This window comes from Tachyglossus aculeatus, chromosome 16 (genome assembly GCF_015852505.1).
Source record: "Tachyglossus aculeatus isolate mTacAcu1 chromosome 16, mTacAcu1.pri, whole genome shotgun sequence".
In the NCBI taxonomy this organism is placed as follows: domain Eukaryota; kingdom Metazoa; phylum Chordata; class Mammalia; order Monotremata; family Tachyglossidae; genus Tachyglossus; species Tachyglossus aculeatus.
Genome location: NC_052081.1, coordinates 32,366,870 through 32,383,172, shown reverse-complemented (window position 1 = coordinate 32,383,172; position 16,303 = coordinate 32,366,870).

Below are 16,303 nucleotides of genomic sequence, written 5' to 3'. Positions count from 1 at the left end.
AAATATAGAAAGAGAGAGGATGGGTGGGCTTGGGGAGGACAAGAAGTCAAAATGAGACAGATGATTGAGGGTAGAGAACTAGCACTAATCAAGCCCGAAAACAGTCAATACCCAGAGATTTATTTACTGCATAGTGCTTACATTTTTACCATTATCATTGAGTCCACTTTCTGTGACCTGCATTTTATCCACCCACCTCTCCGCTGGCTTCCTCTTTATCCCAGAGTTCCCTTTAAAATTGCCCTCCTTGCTTTTAAAACTTGCCTGGGCTTCTGTGCCTGTCCCAATTCCAGGATCCTTTCTCTCCCTTATGTCTCCCTGCTTGCACAGCAAATATTAACAGGCCTTTTTGCTGCATATGCTTTTATCTCCCACCCCTCTCAAGCGTTGTCCAGACAGCAACCCTCCTCTGTTGCTCTCCCACTTTTGCACCTGTCTTCTGCTTTCTCTCCCACCTTGAATTTCAGCCACTCTTCCTTCCTGCTACCTGGTAAATTTGTTCTCCCTCTGTAATTTGTTTTATGACCGGATGGCTCAATTTAACCACCGCCCTGTATCTTTTCACCATTATTTTTGGTGGCTTATGAAATCAACTACTTTATGTCCTTTGAATGTAAAAAAAATGGGGGACTTGGTTTTCATTGGACCTCAAATAGCATACAACTCAATTAAAGGAAGATCAGCTTGACCTTGATGTAATTGATCTTTGACCATCCCTCATTAGGTATTAGTAGTATCAGTGAATTGTATTTATTGAGTGCTTACTATGTACAGAGCTCTGTACTAAGAGCTTGGGAGGGTATAATACATGGGTTCAAATCCCGGCTCCGCCAATTGTCAGCTGTGTAACTTTGGGCAAGTCACTTAACTTCTCTGTGCCTGTCCCTGTCCCACACAAGGCTCACAGTATTAATCTCCATTTTACAGATGAGGTAACTGAGGCACAGAGAAGTTAAGTGACTTGCCCAAGGTCACGCAACAGACAAATGGCAGATTCAAGGCTAGAACACAGGCCCTCTGACTCTCAGGACTATACTCTTTCCACTCCGCCATGCTGCTTCCTGTACTTATTAAATGCTTAATGATTGCAGAGCACTGTACTAAGAATTGGGAATGAATACCCAAGTAGGACTTGGACATGGTTCCAGTCCCTTGGGGGGTTCACATTTAGATAAGGATGTCATTAGATGAGGCTACCATTTTCTAGGATTGTCCTATTGATGACTACCGAGGCCAGCATAAGATCAAAGTACTCCAATGAGTACCCAGCCATGCCGGAGCTAAAGGAAATAAAAATAAGAAAACTATAACAAGAGGAGAGAAAGTGCCAAGTTCTTATAGTAAGGAAATGAAATTCTGGGATTCCAAAAAAGGGTTCAAATGGGTCTGAACTGCTGATTGAAAGAAGGCAGGGGGAGATGAGTGTGTGCTTGGGATGGGTTTAATTACTAAATATTAAAAAAAAAGAAAGAAAACAACAAACAGGCTTAGTAATAAGCCTGTCTAGAGAGAGAGGAATGGACCAGATAGCTTGATGAAGCCCCTTTCAACTCCAGGTTGAGGATTTCAAAAAACAGAAGCCAAGGGATGGGTTGGTGATGAGAATTGTAGGGCAGGGTTCCCCACTTGTTCATCCCACAGGTTTTTTTTCCCTTTACAAAATGAGCTCCATCATCCATTCTGGGGCTTGATGAGGATGTGGAAACCTCCTTTTTCCTATCGGCAAAATGGGGGAGGCATGTGCATCTTGCCTTACTCCCTCCCCTTAGCCTAGGAGGGCTAGGAGGCTTAATTAAATTAATGCTTGTGGTCAAGCTGACAACCTAGAATGAGAGGCGAGGCACAAGGGTGAAGTGTTATTAAATGACATTAGGATGAAAGTCAATACAATAGACTTATTCATCATGACCCCGGGCACTTGAAGGCTTTCATCCAAGAGTCTCAAAATTCTGTACAGATGTTAATTTGCTTCCACAGCCCCCGCAACCTGCCCCAGCCCACCACCTCTAGGAAGTCTGAAGATGAGACCATCTCTTTAAGCCGGGGAAGGACTTCGACAGGACAATGGGGAAGGCGACAGGCTTCCACAGGAAAGGTTAGACTGTGGCTCAGCACCAAGGATCCTGGGAAACGTGGCTTCCCAGCTTAGAGAACATAAGCCTCTGTATTTAGGGGATGACTAAGCCAAGGCCAGGAAGCAGAGGGAAGTATTTCTCGTCCTACTAGGTGGCTACAGAACCTAAACACCTCGTTAGTTGACTCAGCAAGAACCAAGCTGCTAAATTGGGAGCCAAAACTATAGTTTCCTCTGCAGGGCACTAGGCCTCATTTTGTGCCAATAGTGCTCCCTTCTTTCCCTCCTACTCCTCCTACATGAGGCCTGGGGGATTTGTGGAAACGCAATGCAACCTCCCTTTCTCGGTCCCTTCCCGACGCCTCCCCATCCCACCCCCAGAGGGGTTACTCAGTTAGAATCCTGGAATTCCTTTGCATAACTTTAGCGGGGGTGAGGAGGAGGTGGTTGCAGAGGGGGGTGAGGGCAGGAGGCAGAGGACTGGAGGGAGGGCCAAGTTAGGAAGGGACTGAATTGAGGGTTTTTTTCAGCCCTGAGGTTAGAGCTGCCCACTGCATTGCCAAAATCATACAGGAAGAATGACATCCAGGAAGCCCGCCTCTGCTTTTCCAAGGGGTGGTACTGCCCGGTTGGTCTGACCTTGGACTCGGCCCCGTCATTTCCTCTCTTCTGAGAGTCAAACATTCCTTTCCAGAGGTGGTTTGCAGGGTCAGATCACCCCAGTGGGCGGCTGAGCTGGGGCCACATTTACCACAAGATGATCAGAGTTTCTGGTGTACAGGTCAGGCCGGCGGAAGGTCAGGATCCAGAAACAGGGTGCGTATTGTGTCCCCGTCGCCCCACCTTGTTACCGAGTCCCTCCCAACATCCTATTTCCAGGGGGCCGGTGAGCCGGGTCATAGCTATCCCCGTTTCTTCTCTTCCCCTTCCTTCTCTCTCCCTCCCTTTCGGTCATTACATTGTGGGGGACAGGGGAAAGCAAAGGTAGATGAAGTTCACAAAGGAGAACTCCTTATGAGCTACTTGTTCAGTTTGGTGTGTGAGCTTCTTTGGGGCCAGGCACCTCGTCTAAACTTCATTCTCTAGATGGTAAGCTTGTTGTGAGGAGGGAACATGTCTGCTAATTCTGCTGTGCTGTGCTCTCCCAAGCACTTAGTACAGTTCTCTGAACATAGTAAGTGCAAAATGACTATGATTGATTGACTGATCCTTGGATTTCTTTCCCAGGGCTTGGTAGAGTGCTCTGCACATAGTAAGCGCTCAACAAATACTATTACAAACACTATGGCTAGAGGTGATGGTGGTAGAACTAGAAGTGATAGGCTAAATGAGCTTTGTTAGCTTTGCTTATCCTCCCCTTGTCCCTTCTCCTCTCCCCTTGTGTCCTGGATAATTGAAACACACATTATGGTCATTAAATTGCCCCTAATTACACTCTGATTATTTTTTTTAACTTCCTGGGCAGTGCCTGGAGTGTCTGGGTGGTGAGGCTTAGGAAGAGCAATAATTAATATTTTTGCTCTCAGGGCTTTGATTATCTGGACAAAGGGATGTCCCCTCCCGATGCTGGGAACCCTGAAGGAACTGCCTCGGCAACATTCTTGGTGGAGTTCCCTTGGCATCTGTGGCAGCAGTTGTGCAACTGCCACGTCAAGAGACCAGACATGAGGGAGAAGGGCAGGGAAGGCTTGGGTGGGGCCCCGAACATGCTCTGCCTGGAGGTCCCAGGGAAGCGCTGTGCTCCGGCATTCAGATAGAGTAGCAGTAGCAGGGTCTAGAGTTCCCGTCTGGAATGGGGACCCCCCTAACACCTCCATGCTGGATGCTCCAGCTAGTGCCCAGGGGTATCTGCAAGTAAAACTCTCTGGCCCCAGTGATACTCATCCCTGCTAGGCCTGGAGCCACCACTCCTGCTGGCTATCAGAGTGGTGCCTGCCCCAACTCAATCAATCAATCAATCAATGGTGTTGATTGAGTGCTTACTATGTGCAAAGCTCCGTACTCCAAGAAAGAGCCTGGCTGGTTCTGGGCCCAGGTTTTTGCTGATAGAGCTCACATGTGCCCACATAAGTGAGGGGGATGTGGGGTGTGTGTGTGCTTGTACGTATTTATTACTCTATTTATTTATTTTACTTGTACATATTTATTCTATTTATTTTATTTTGTTAATATGCTTTGTTTTGTTCTCTGTCTCCCCCTTCCCGACTGTGACCCCACTGTTGGGTAGGGACCGTCTCTATATGTTGCCAACTTGTACTCCCCAAGCGCTTACTACAGTGCTCGGCACACAGTAAGCGCTCAATAAATACGATCGAATGAATGAACGTGTGTGTGTGCACACGTACGCGTGCACGCGTGTTGGCAGTGGTGGAAGAGAGGAAGTTTACAAGGGCTGAGACTTTATGTCTGTTTTCATGCGAGCACCTCTGCAGTTACTCTGATTCCTCCATGAGATTGTAAGTCCCTTTGAGTTCAGGGACCATATTTTGTTCTCACTTAGAGTATATGAGGGTGTGTGAGAAGTTGTCACCCACTGAATGCCACTCCTGAAATCATGGCTTGGGACAGTAAAAAAAAAGGGCAGGGAAATGACCTGACCAATCAATCAATCAATCGATCGTATTTATTGAACGCTTACTATGTGCAGAGCACTGTACTAAGCGCTTGGGAAGTACAAATTGGCAACACATAGAGACAGTCTCTACCCAACAGTGGGCTCACAGTCTAAAAGGGGGAGACAAAGAACAGAACCAAACATACCAACAAAATAAAATAAATAGGATAGAAATGTACAAGTAAAATAAATAAATAAATAAATAAACAGAGTAATAAATATGTACAACCATTTATACATATATGCAGGTGCTGTGGGGAAGGGAAGGAGGTAAGATGGGGGGATGGAGAGGGGGACGAGGGGGACCACACTATCTTATCTTCTGATGAGTCAAAGTGGGGGATATAGGAGCTAAGGGAGGGGAGAGTAACCCATCTCCCTGAAGTCCCATTACCCCAACAGTGTCGTCCCCTATCTAACAAAAAGCCAAGCCACCACAGGGGCTTCCCATTGCTCATGAACAGCACTTCATGACCAGGGAGTCCTAGGCCCAATTTAGTGTATTAGCAAACACACACACACAGCTAAATGACCCTCTTGGCTGTGCTACTAATTCTGGGATTTGGAGGAAACGGCACAGCTATTCTCCTTCACCTACTGAACGGACTGCAAAATATTTAATACGGTTTTTGACCCTTGGAGAGCTTCTGGGACAAAATGCTATGCTGAGTTCTCAGTGGTTAAAATGTAGTCTGTGAGGAAGTTCGTCCACCTTAAAGTGTCCTCATGCCTTATTTTCTTTATGTTTCCCCACAGTCAGACAAAAACTCCTCACTCTGGGCTTCAAGGTTCTCCATCACCTCATCCCCTCCTACCTCACCTCCCTTCTCTCCTTCTCCAGCCCAGCCCGCCCCCTCCGCTCCTCTGCCGCTAATCTCCTCACCGTACCTCGTTCTCACCTGTCCCGCCTTCGACCCCCGGCCCAAGTCCTCCCCCTGGCCTGGAATGCCCTCCCTCTGCACATCCTGTACCTGTATATATGTATATATGTTTGTACATATTTATTACTCTATTTATTTTACTTGTACATATCTATTCTATTTATTTTATTTTGTTAGTATGTTTGGTTTTGTTCTCTGTCTCCCACTTCTAGACTGCGAGCCCACTGTTGGGTAGGGACTGTCTCTCTATGCTGCCAACTTGTCCTTCCCAAGTGCTTAGTACAGTGCCCTGCACACAGTAAGCGCTCAATAAATACGATTGATTGATTGATTGATCTGCCAAGCTAGCTCTCTTCCTCCCTTCAAAGCCCTACTGAGAGCTCACCTCCTCCAGGAGGCCTTCCCAGACTGAGCCCCCTCCTTCCTCTCCCCCTCCCCATCCCTCCTGCCCTCCCTCCTTCCCCTCCCCACAGTACCTGTATATATGTTAGTACAGATTTATTACTCTATTTATTTTACTTGTACATATTTACTATTTATTTTATTTTGTTTATATGTTTTGTTTTGTTGTCTGTCTCCCCCTTCTAGACTGTGAGCCCGTTGTTGGGTAGGGACCGTCTCTATATGTTTCCTACTTGTACTTCCCAAGCGCTTAGTACAGTGCTCCGCACACAATAAGCGCTCAATAAATACGATTGAAGAATGAATAAATGTCAGGGCTCTGCTCCACAAATTTTTTCTTTCCAATCCATGTTTGTAAAGAGCAACAGGCTGCTCTGCCCTCAAGTGGTCACTACCTCAAGCTATACTGCTTTGGGTTGGTTTTTCTATTCAGGTTGACCCCTCTGTTTTGAGGTGGAAAAGGATTTTTAAATTCTCGAAGCGGATGGAAAACAGCCTGGATCAAAAAAAAAAACCACAGCAGCGTGTTTCAGTGGAAAGAGCACGGGCTTTGGAGCCAGAGGTCATGGGTTCAAATCCCGCCTCCGCCAATTGTCAGATGGGTGACTTTGGGCAAGTCACTTAACTTCTCTGTGCCTCAGTTCCCTCATCTGTAAAATGGGGATTAAGACTGTGAGCCCCCCGTGGAACAACCTCATCTCCTTGTAACCTCCCCAGCGCTTAAAACAGTGCTTTGCACATAGTAAGCTCTTAGTAAATGCCATGAAAAACAGCTGGGGGGCAGGTATGATCTTTATGTATATATGTTTGTACATATTTATTACTCTATTTATTTATTTTACTTGTACATATCTATTCTATTTATTTTATTTTGTTGGTATGTTTGGTTTTGTTCTCTGTCTCCCCCTTTTAGACTGTGAGCCCACTGCTGGGTAGGGACTGTCTCTATATGTTGCCAACTTGGACTTCCCAAGCGCTTAGTACAGTGCTCTGCACACAGTAAGCACTCAATAAATACGATTGATTGATTGATTGATTGATTGATTGAAAGGTGAACGCAAAGGTGGCAGATATTCCATGGACACCCTGGTAGTCAATCAATGAAATTCACTGAGTACCTACTGTGTGCAGAGCACTTAGCATTTGGAAGAGTCCAATAGAGTTAGAAGATATGGCTCCTGGCCTCAAGAAGCTTACAGTGAAGTGATTAGAAAATGCATATTTTTTAGTCCATGAGTGGCTTTAAGAGGAAGTCATAGAAGGGACAGACAGAGGGGCTAGAATACCTGGAGAGACCTGTGCAGCCTCATTCTTCATGAATTTCATTTCAGGATGCACTGTTGATTTGCATCGTATTGACGGCAGCAACCCAATAGAACAATTGAAAAGCAGCATGGCCTAGTGGAAAGAGCTTGGTCCTGGGAGTCAGGGGACCTGGGTTCTAATCCTATCCCTCCCACTTGCCTGCTGTGTGACCTTCTCTAAACTTGAGTTTCCTCATCTGTAAAATGGGAATTAGGGACCTGTTCTCCCTCCCCCTTAGGCCAAAAGCCCCATTAGGGATTGTATCTGACTTGGTTGTTTTGAATCTACCCAAAACTCAACATATTAGAAAGCTTAACAAATTATTATCATTGTTAGTACTGTTGTTATTAGTAGTAGCAGTAGTATTATTATTAAAACAAATCATGTGATGGCCTGTTTAGCTCCACAGGAGTGTGGCCTGCACCTACCCTGGACATCTGGGCTGAGCAAGAATATAGTAAACCCAAGCCCCTAATTGGGTTATGGATGCATCAATAGCAACTATTGAGCATTCACCATTTCATTCATTCAATTCAATTGTATTTATTGAGTGTTTACTGTGGGCAGAGCACTGTATTAGATGCTTGAGAGAGTACAATACAACAATAAACAGACATATTCCCTGCCTGCAATGAGCTTACAGTCTACATATTTAGTCTATTTATTTTATTTTGTTAATATGTTTGGTTTTGTTCTCTGTCTCCCCCTTCTAGACTGTGAGTCCACTGTTGGGCAGGGACTGTCTCTATATGTTGCCAACTTGTCCTTCCCAAGCGCTTAGTACAGTGCTCTGCACACAGTAAGCACTCAATAAATACGATTGATTGATTGATTAGAGGGCGGGGAGTCAGACATCAACGCAACCTGGGCAACGCACAAGATGATGGAAAAAGTGGTCTCTGTCTTCTGAAAGTTGAAATGTTAAGCCTGTATTTGTCTGATCGGGGGAAGAGAGTGTTCCTGTTCACTCTGGGAATTCATCGTCTTTGAAAACAGCCGAAGTCCATCCTGTGCTGTTTCCCCATTTCAAGCTGTCTAGTGTCTTGTTGCTCAGGCTCTGCGTTGTACCAACCTGTGCTCGAGAATCTACCCCCATCTGCTCTCCCCAAAGTAGGGTGGGCATCTGAAATGGACCAACAGGGAAGGGCTCCCACTCTTGAATCAACCCCACCACTTCCTGTTTCCCCTTGGAGATTTTCCCCTGGAGACCTTCCTACTGGGTGCTGCGAGCCCAGCCCTGCTTAGTAATAAGAACAACAATACAATACTTGGCTTTCAAGCAGCTCTGGATGGACATTAGTCATGGCTCCCTGCATCACCAAGAGATGGGTTAGGGCCACGGGTCACTAAGAATATTTTGCTGCGGCTACTATGTTACCAACCTCACTTTTAATTGCTTTGCTTTTGAAACTGGGTTAATCATGACAGCGTTAATGGAAGGTAGCATAGAAGAAAAGCACTTCAGTAAATTCAGGAAAAATGGAATGTTCCCTAAAAACATTTATTATTTTGATTATTTTGCTGGTGGCCACCCCAGTGCTTTCATTTTGAGAAATGCTGGGTTGGGGGGAATGTGAGTTGCCTGAAACCCCAGAACACAGTGGGAGAGTAAATATTTTAATCCAAAACAACTGTCTCCTGACCGTGTCTTCTAACCATGGGCTTCCTCAGCTAGAATCACCAGGAAAGTGAGAGAGAAATAGAGAGAAAGACTGTACAGCAGACTCTCTTCTCTCCTTTGGATTCAGTAGGCACTAACTACGCAGCTCCCTGGGTAAAGACCAGATAAATTCTACTTTACTCTTGATCAGACCATCCTTGTGCTCTGTATGACCCACTAGCTGGGTTTTGCCTTCCAGTCAGATATTTTTGGGGGAAGATAGGGACAGTCAATGCCCTCTCTGCAGGGAATTAGTACCCCCCACCCCACCACCATACTAGGCTTCCTGGGAAGATAGTGGTTGACTGGTTGTGTGGCAGCTCAAGAATTTCTGATGAAAAAGCAGCTGAGGCCTTTGTCAGTGGGAAAAATGCTCCAGGGACCAGGCCTAGTGGAGAAGAACTGGGAAACTATAAAAATGCTTCTGGCATTTTCAAAAGGGACTTGGGGATCATTCCTCTTATTATCCTCATCGTCACCATAATCAGTATTTATTGAGCCCCTATTGTGTTCAGAGTACAAATGTAATAGGCACTTGGAGTATACAATAAAAGTAGAAGATAGGATCTCTGTCGTTGGTAGGCAGCATGACTTAATCAGTCAATCAATGATATTTCTTGAGCACTTATTGTTGGCAGAGCATTGCATGCAGAGCACTTAGGAGAGTAAAGTACAACAAAGTTGGTAGACATGTTCCCTGCCCATAAGGAATTTAAACTCTAGAGGGGGAGACAGACATTAAAATCAATTGTGGATACATACTTGGTGGAAAAAGACTGAGCCTGTGAATCAGGAGATCTGGGTTCTAGTGCCAGCTCTCCCAGCTTCTTGCTTTGTGACCTTGAGTAAGTCACTTAACTTGTCTGTGCCTCAATTTCCTCAACTGTAAAATAGAGATAAACAACTATTCTCTCACTCTCTTAGGCTGTGAACACCATGTGGGACAGGGACTATGTCCCATCTGACTATATGTACCCCTATCTGTAATATATTTTAATGTCTGCTTCCTCATCTAGACTGTAAACTGCCTGTGGGCAGGAATCGTGTCTACTAACTCTGCCAAATAGCTGTGTGACCTTGGGCAAGTCACTTAACTTCTCTGTGCCTGTTACCTCATCTGTAAAATGGGGATTAAGACTGTGAGCCCCATGTGGGACAACCTGATCACCTTGTATCCTCCCCAGCACCTAGAACAGTGCTCTGCACATAGTAATAATAATAATAATAATGGCATTTATTAAGCGCTTACTATGTGCAAAGCACTGTTCTAAGCTCTGGGGAGGTTACAAGGTGATCAGGTTGTCCCACATGGGGCTCACAGTCTTAATCCCCATTTTACAGATGAGGTAACTAAGGCACAGAGAAGTTAAGTGACTTGCCCAAAGTCACACAGCTGAGCCCACTGTTGGGTAGGGACTGTCTCTATATGTTGCCAATTTGTACTTCCCAAGTGCTTAGTACAGTGCTCTGCACACAGTAAGCACTCAATAAATACGATTGATGATGATGACAAGTGGCGGAGCCGGGATTTGAACCCACGACCTCTGACTCCAAAGCCTGTGCTCTTTTCCACTGAGCCACGCTGCTTAGTAAGCATTTAACAAATGTCATCATTATTATTATTATACTTTCCCAAGTGCTTAGTATGGTGCTCTGCATACAGTAAGCAGTAAATAAATACTATCAACTGTTTGCTTGACTTCCCTGCAGGTAGTTGTGGAGACGTGGGACCAAACCTAATCAATCAATCAGTGGTATTTATTGAGCACTTACTGTGTACAGAGCACAGTACTGGGCCGATGGGAGAGTCCAGTACAACAGAGTGAGTAGACGTTAATGTAGGACAGAGAACTTCTAGTACTGGAAGTCCAGAGACCTGGGTTTTAATCCCAGCTCTGCCTTTCACCTGCTGCTGTGTGACTGTGGCAAGTCACTTAAATTATTTGTGCCTCAATTTTCTCATTTTTAAAAGGGGGATTAAATACTTATTTTCTTTTCCCCCTCAGACCGTGAGTCCCAAGTAGGACAGGGATTATGTCTGACCTGATTATATTGTAATTACCCCAGCATTTACACCAAGCTTGGCGTATAGTAACTACTTAACATACACTTCCATTTAAATAGGTGTTGACCGGACCATCTCCTTCCCACCTGGTTCTAATCCTCCCCTTTCCCCAATTTCCACCCCTACTTCCCATTGCATCATTTTTTTTTTAAATCCTGTGCATTTCAGTCAGAGGATAACCATGAAATCCTGACCAGGAATTAAGAACAGTACCTGCTTCTGAAATTTCAGGATTTTCAGCTTTAAAAAAAAAGAAATATGAGTCTTGACTCACACTTGTTTCTAATCTAAACTGATCTCTGTTTATTATTGGGACACAGTTTATTGTCTTTATTTATATTGAACCTTGGAGTGAGTTAAAATAACTCACTCGCAATGGACAGAAAACAATGGAGTAGCATTTGGGTAATTCTCAGTTGTTCTAGTTCCTGGAGTGGGGGAACATCAAATCAATGGAATTTGCTGATAAATAAGCCTTTTCTGCAGTGCTGCAAATTGCAAGAGTTCCTCTTGTTCCTCTGCTGAAGGTCTTCAGCCTGAAGTTCACACGCCTTTGGAATCTCTATTTCTTGTGGCCAGAAAGAAAGCCTTTTCCAGCCAACTCCTAATTGAATGGAGACTGATTATCCAGTTTTTGGAGTATCCAGAGTCTTTGTTTCTCCTCCTGCTGCCCACCTTTCAGCCATGTCACTGCTCATTAGGGAGAGAAGAGGAAAATCAAATCATTCAATTTAGCTACCGGTTAGTGAGTAGAACTAAAGGCCAAAATGAGGTTTTCGGATTATTTAAATGAGATTTCAGAATCTCCCCCCGGGGCCATAGATAATCACGAATTGGTGTCTTTATAAAACAAACCCCCATCCAGAACAACCGCACTGTAAATTCACCAGCCCTGTTTCCATGCCAAATCTATCTTGACCCAATAGGAAGTGTTAGGGAAGTGTGTGCTTAAACAGGGATAATGAGAATCAAACACTACATTTCATTTTTCTGATTGCCCATTTAAACCTGGCTTGAAAGCAGGGATTATATCTGCCAACTGTATTGTATTCTCCCAAGAGCTTAGTATAGTGCTGTGCACACAGTGAGCACTCAATAAATACCATTAATTGATTAACTGATTGAGAACAGCCATAGTTGGGGCCAGGAGGCTTGCTGAGATCACTGCTGCTTCTACATAAGTGGTGGTATGGGTGTTGCTGGGGTTTAACTCACTCATCTAGGCCACGACCACTTTCCTCCAAGAAGGAGAAAGGATAGAAAATAGAAATAGGAGAGGAAAACCCTTAATTCTCTTTTTCCTCACCTCTCTTTTCTCTCCCTTTTGCTTTCTCACTTTTCCTTTTTTTTTTCTTTAATTTATCTTCTACTTGCCTCCCCCCATCCCTCTCATTTCTCTGATTGTGTCCTTTTGGGACTAGCCGTGGTGACCAGAATGCTGACTGATTCCAGGTTCCTACTGTCCTCACAGACTGTTCCTTTTAATAAATATAATAATAATAAAAATCCATCCCTAATGGGTTGGACAGACTCCATTTCAGGATGGGTCAACAACATAGATTAGCTGAATGTGGCACTGTTCTAGTGACTTGGGGACAGGAGGCCATTTTCCTCATGACAAAAAGAGTCTTTTCCCTTAGATCATCAAACTTGTTGGGACTAGAAGAAAAGATGCATTGCTGGCTGTGAGTTGCTATGTATTTTGTTGGTTTTTTTTTTTTTTTTATCTGGGTTAAGGTTTACAAATAAGTGTTCTTTAAGGATAAAGTGCAGTGCAAATGATGATAAAGCTTGAAAATCCTGGTAGTTTAGCATTTACATTTTCCAATACTGTTGTGACATTGCTGAAATACTCTCAGGGCTAAATCTCAGTCAAAACAGCCTGTGCCATTTAGGAGAGCCCAGGTCCCTGATAAAATAGGAGGTTGAGAAATGAATGCCTGTGGAGAAGTCTCAAAGTGTTATATTCTTTCATCATCAGTCGTATTTATTGAGCACTTACTATGTGCAGAGCACTGTACTAAGCGCTTGGGAAGTACAAATTGGCGACATATAGAGGCAGTCCCTACCCAACAGTGGGCTCACAGTCTAAAAATTTATGTGCAGACTTCCTGTCTATCCTGTTTGAAACTTGTAGCAGATGATTAGTAAAATTAGCTTATCTGTACTATATTGTAATCAGGATCCCATGACTATCCACTATCTCATTAATGAAATTAATATGGAGAATAATTGCCTGGATTCTGTCTTCCCTAATCTCTAGTTAGCTGGCTGTGGGTAAAATGTCCATTAACTACTTTACGCTATTCATCGATACCTACATGTAGGTGATACCCACCAGGAGAGCAGGTCTAGGTGGGTGAAATATACCTGGCCAAGTCAGAATAATTGTACTGGTTGAAGAAAATGCACAGAAAAGCACAAATGGTCAAATCAATTGTTTATCGGGGGGTGTAGAGAGAGAAGAATCTAATGATGCCTAATTTATATTTTAGAATCTAGCATAGTGTCAATGTTCCTGTGTCATAATAACTAATAGTAATAGTAATATTTATTAAGTGCTCACTATATGTTAAGCACTGAAGTAGATAGAAGATAATTAGGTTGGACAGAGTCCTTGAACCTCATGGAACTCACAGTTTAAGTAGGAGGGAGACCAGGTGCTTATCATCATCATTATTATCATCATCAGTGCTTATTGGGTACCTGCTGGGTCTCTGTGCTAAAACCAAAGGAGCATTTAATAAAAGTAGAGGACAAGTCCCTGCTCTCAGAGAAATGTATGATCTGTGATAATGATTTGGATTCTAAATAGACAATGACTCCTTAGAGTCTATTGTTCTGGGTGGTGATTTTAAAGTCCCCTGCATTTGTGATGCCCGAAACAAAAGTTTACCAGTCAAGGTGTGCAATAGAGGTACATTAAGAAGCAGAGGGCAGTCAGTATCACTACTGTATCTATTTCTATTTTCATATTTGAAGATGTTGCTTCTGACGATGGTCTGTGTATGTAGAGTGTCCTTTCCTGTGCTGATGTGTAGGGTACTTTCAGCTTCTATCACTATTTAAAAATCTGCTTATTGGTATCTTGAGATCATCCCACAGCCGGTACTCAAGTTCCCTGATGGCTGCAGGCTAGTCTGGTCTGTTGGCTGCTGTTAGCATTCAAAAGCAATCAATGGTATTTGTTGAGTGCATGCTATATAATGGTATTTGTTAAGCGCTTACTATGTGCCAAACACTGTGAGTGTTTGGGAGAGTACAATAGTTTGCTGCAGATGAGTTTGAGTGAGTATAGTATGTTTTGTTTTGTTCTCTATCTACCCCTTTTAGACTGTGAACCCACTGTTGGGTAGGGACTGTCTCTATATGTTGCCAACTTGTACTTCCCAAGCGCTTAGTACAGTGCTCTGCACACAGTGCTCAATAAATACGATTGATTGATATAGTGGAACAGATCAATTTCACTACAGATTCAGGTCAAGAACAGATTCTTGACCTGCGTATCACCAATCTGCCATCTACTGGTGGCAGATCCCGGCCATGGCTTATTTGGGGAGAGTTCTTTTTTTCTTAATGCTATTTAAGCGTTTATTGTGTGTCAAGCACTGTGCTAAGTGCTGAGGTAGATACAAGTTAAGCAGGACAGTACAGTCCCTGTCCTACATGGAGGTCAAAGTAGGCGAGAGAACAGTTTTTGAATCCCCATTTTGCAAGTTGAGGAAACTGAGGCACAGATAAGTGACTTGCCCAAGGTTACACTGCTGGGATTAGAACCCAGGTCCCATGACTCCCAGGACCCTACTTTTTCCATTAGGCTGTGCTGAGCACTGTACTAAGCTACTGGGGGAGTATGATAAAGTTAATAGACAGGATTCCTGACCTCAAGGAGCTTACAATACAGTGAGGAAGATCCACACTACTTTTCAGATAAGATGAAGGAAATGGGGCTATGTAGATGAATTAATGCAGCATGGAACGGGGAATGTAAAATATGTACAGAAGTGCTACGGATGGTTCCAAGTGCACGGCACATAGCAAAGAAGGCCTGAGTTCAAAGTTGAGGGGTAATAGAACCTGGGGAAAAACCGAAGTGAATCAGGGAAGACTTTGAGAGATGTTCTATCAGAAGGGTTTGAAGAAAGAGAGAGTAGCGGCTTGGTGGATACGGATGGGGAGGGAGTCCGAGCAGGGAGAAGGACATAAGGAAGGAAGAGGTTGGAGGTGTCTACCCCTCAGTGCCAAGCCCTTAGACATCTGTCTGCTGCTAGTTACTTTTGTTGCAAGGTAGCAAAAAAGAGTTTAAAGTGATTAGATTTAGTGGTAGTGGCAGCATTTGAGTGCCCATTTGGTGCAGCACACTGAACAAGAGGTTTGGGAAGTACATGTTTCCTGCTCACGGGAAGCTGACGCCAACATGTAAGTAAATTCTTAAGAGTTGGAGTTTTTGTTGGGAAATCAACTTGGGAAATCCTTTTGGAGGTAGTGTAATTTTGAGGACTTCGAATGTGGAAGTGCTGTGGTCCCTCTGAGGTGGGGAGGGAATTCCGAGCACGAGCCAAGAGATGGAAGTGGAACAGTCCAACTTGAGGCATGGCTAAAAGGGTTGACTTGTAAGGGGCAATTGGGTGAAGAGAGCAGAGGGTTATCACAGAATTTTATTCAGTAGTCTTTATTGAGCACCTACTGGGTGCTGAGTGCTAAAGGTACATCTCCAAGAAGCCTTTCATTCATTCAGTCACTCATATTTGAGTGCTTACTGCGTGCAGAACTCTATACTAAATCCTTGGAAAGTACAGTTCAGCAATAGAGACAATCCCTGCCCACCCTGGGCTTACAATCTAGAAGGGGGGAAGACAGAAATTAAAACAATCAATCAATCAATCGTTCATTCAATTGTATTTATTGAGCGCTTACTGTGTGCAGAGCACTGTACTAGGCGCTTGGGAAGTACAAGTTAGCAACATACAGAGACGGTCCCTACCCAACAGCGGGCTCACAGTCTAGAAGGGGGAGACGGATAACAAAACAAAACATATTAACAAAATAAATGGAATAAATATGTGCAAGTAAAATAAGTAGAGCGATAAATATTCATTCAATCGTATTTATTGAGCACTTACTGTGTGCAGAGCACTGTACTAGGCGCTTGGGAAGTACAAGTTAGCAACATATAGAGACGGTCCCTACCCAACAGCGGGCTCACAGTCTAGAAGGGGGAGAAGGACAACAAAACAAAACATATTAACAAAATAAATGGAATTAATATGTACAAGTAAAATAGAGTAATAAGTACGTACAA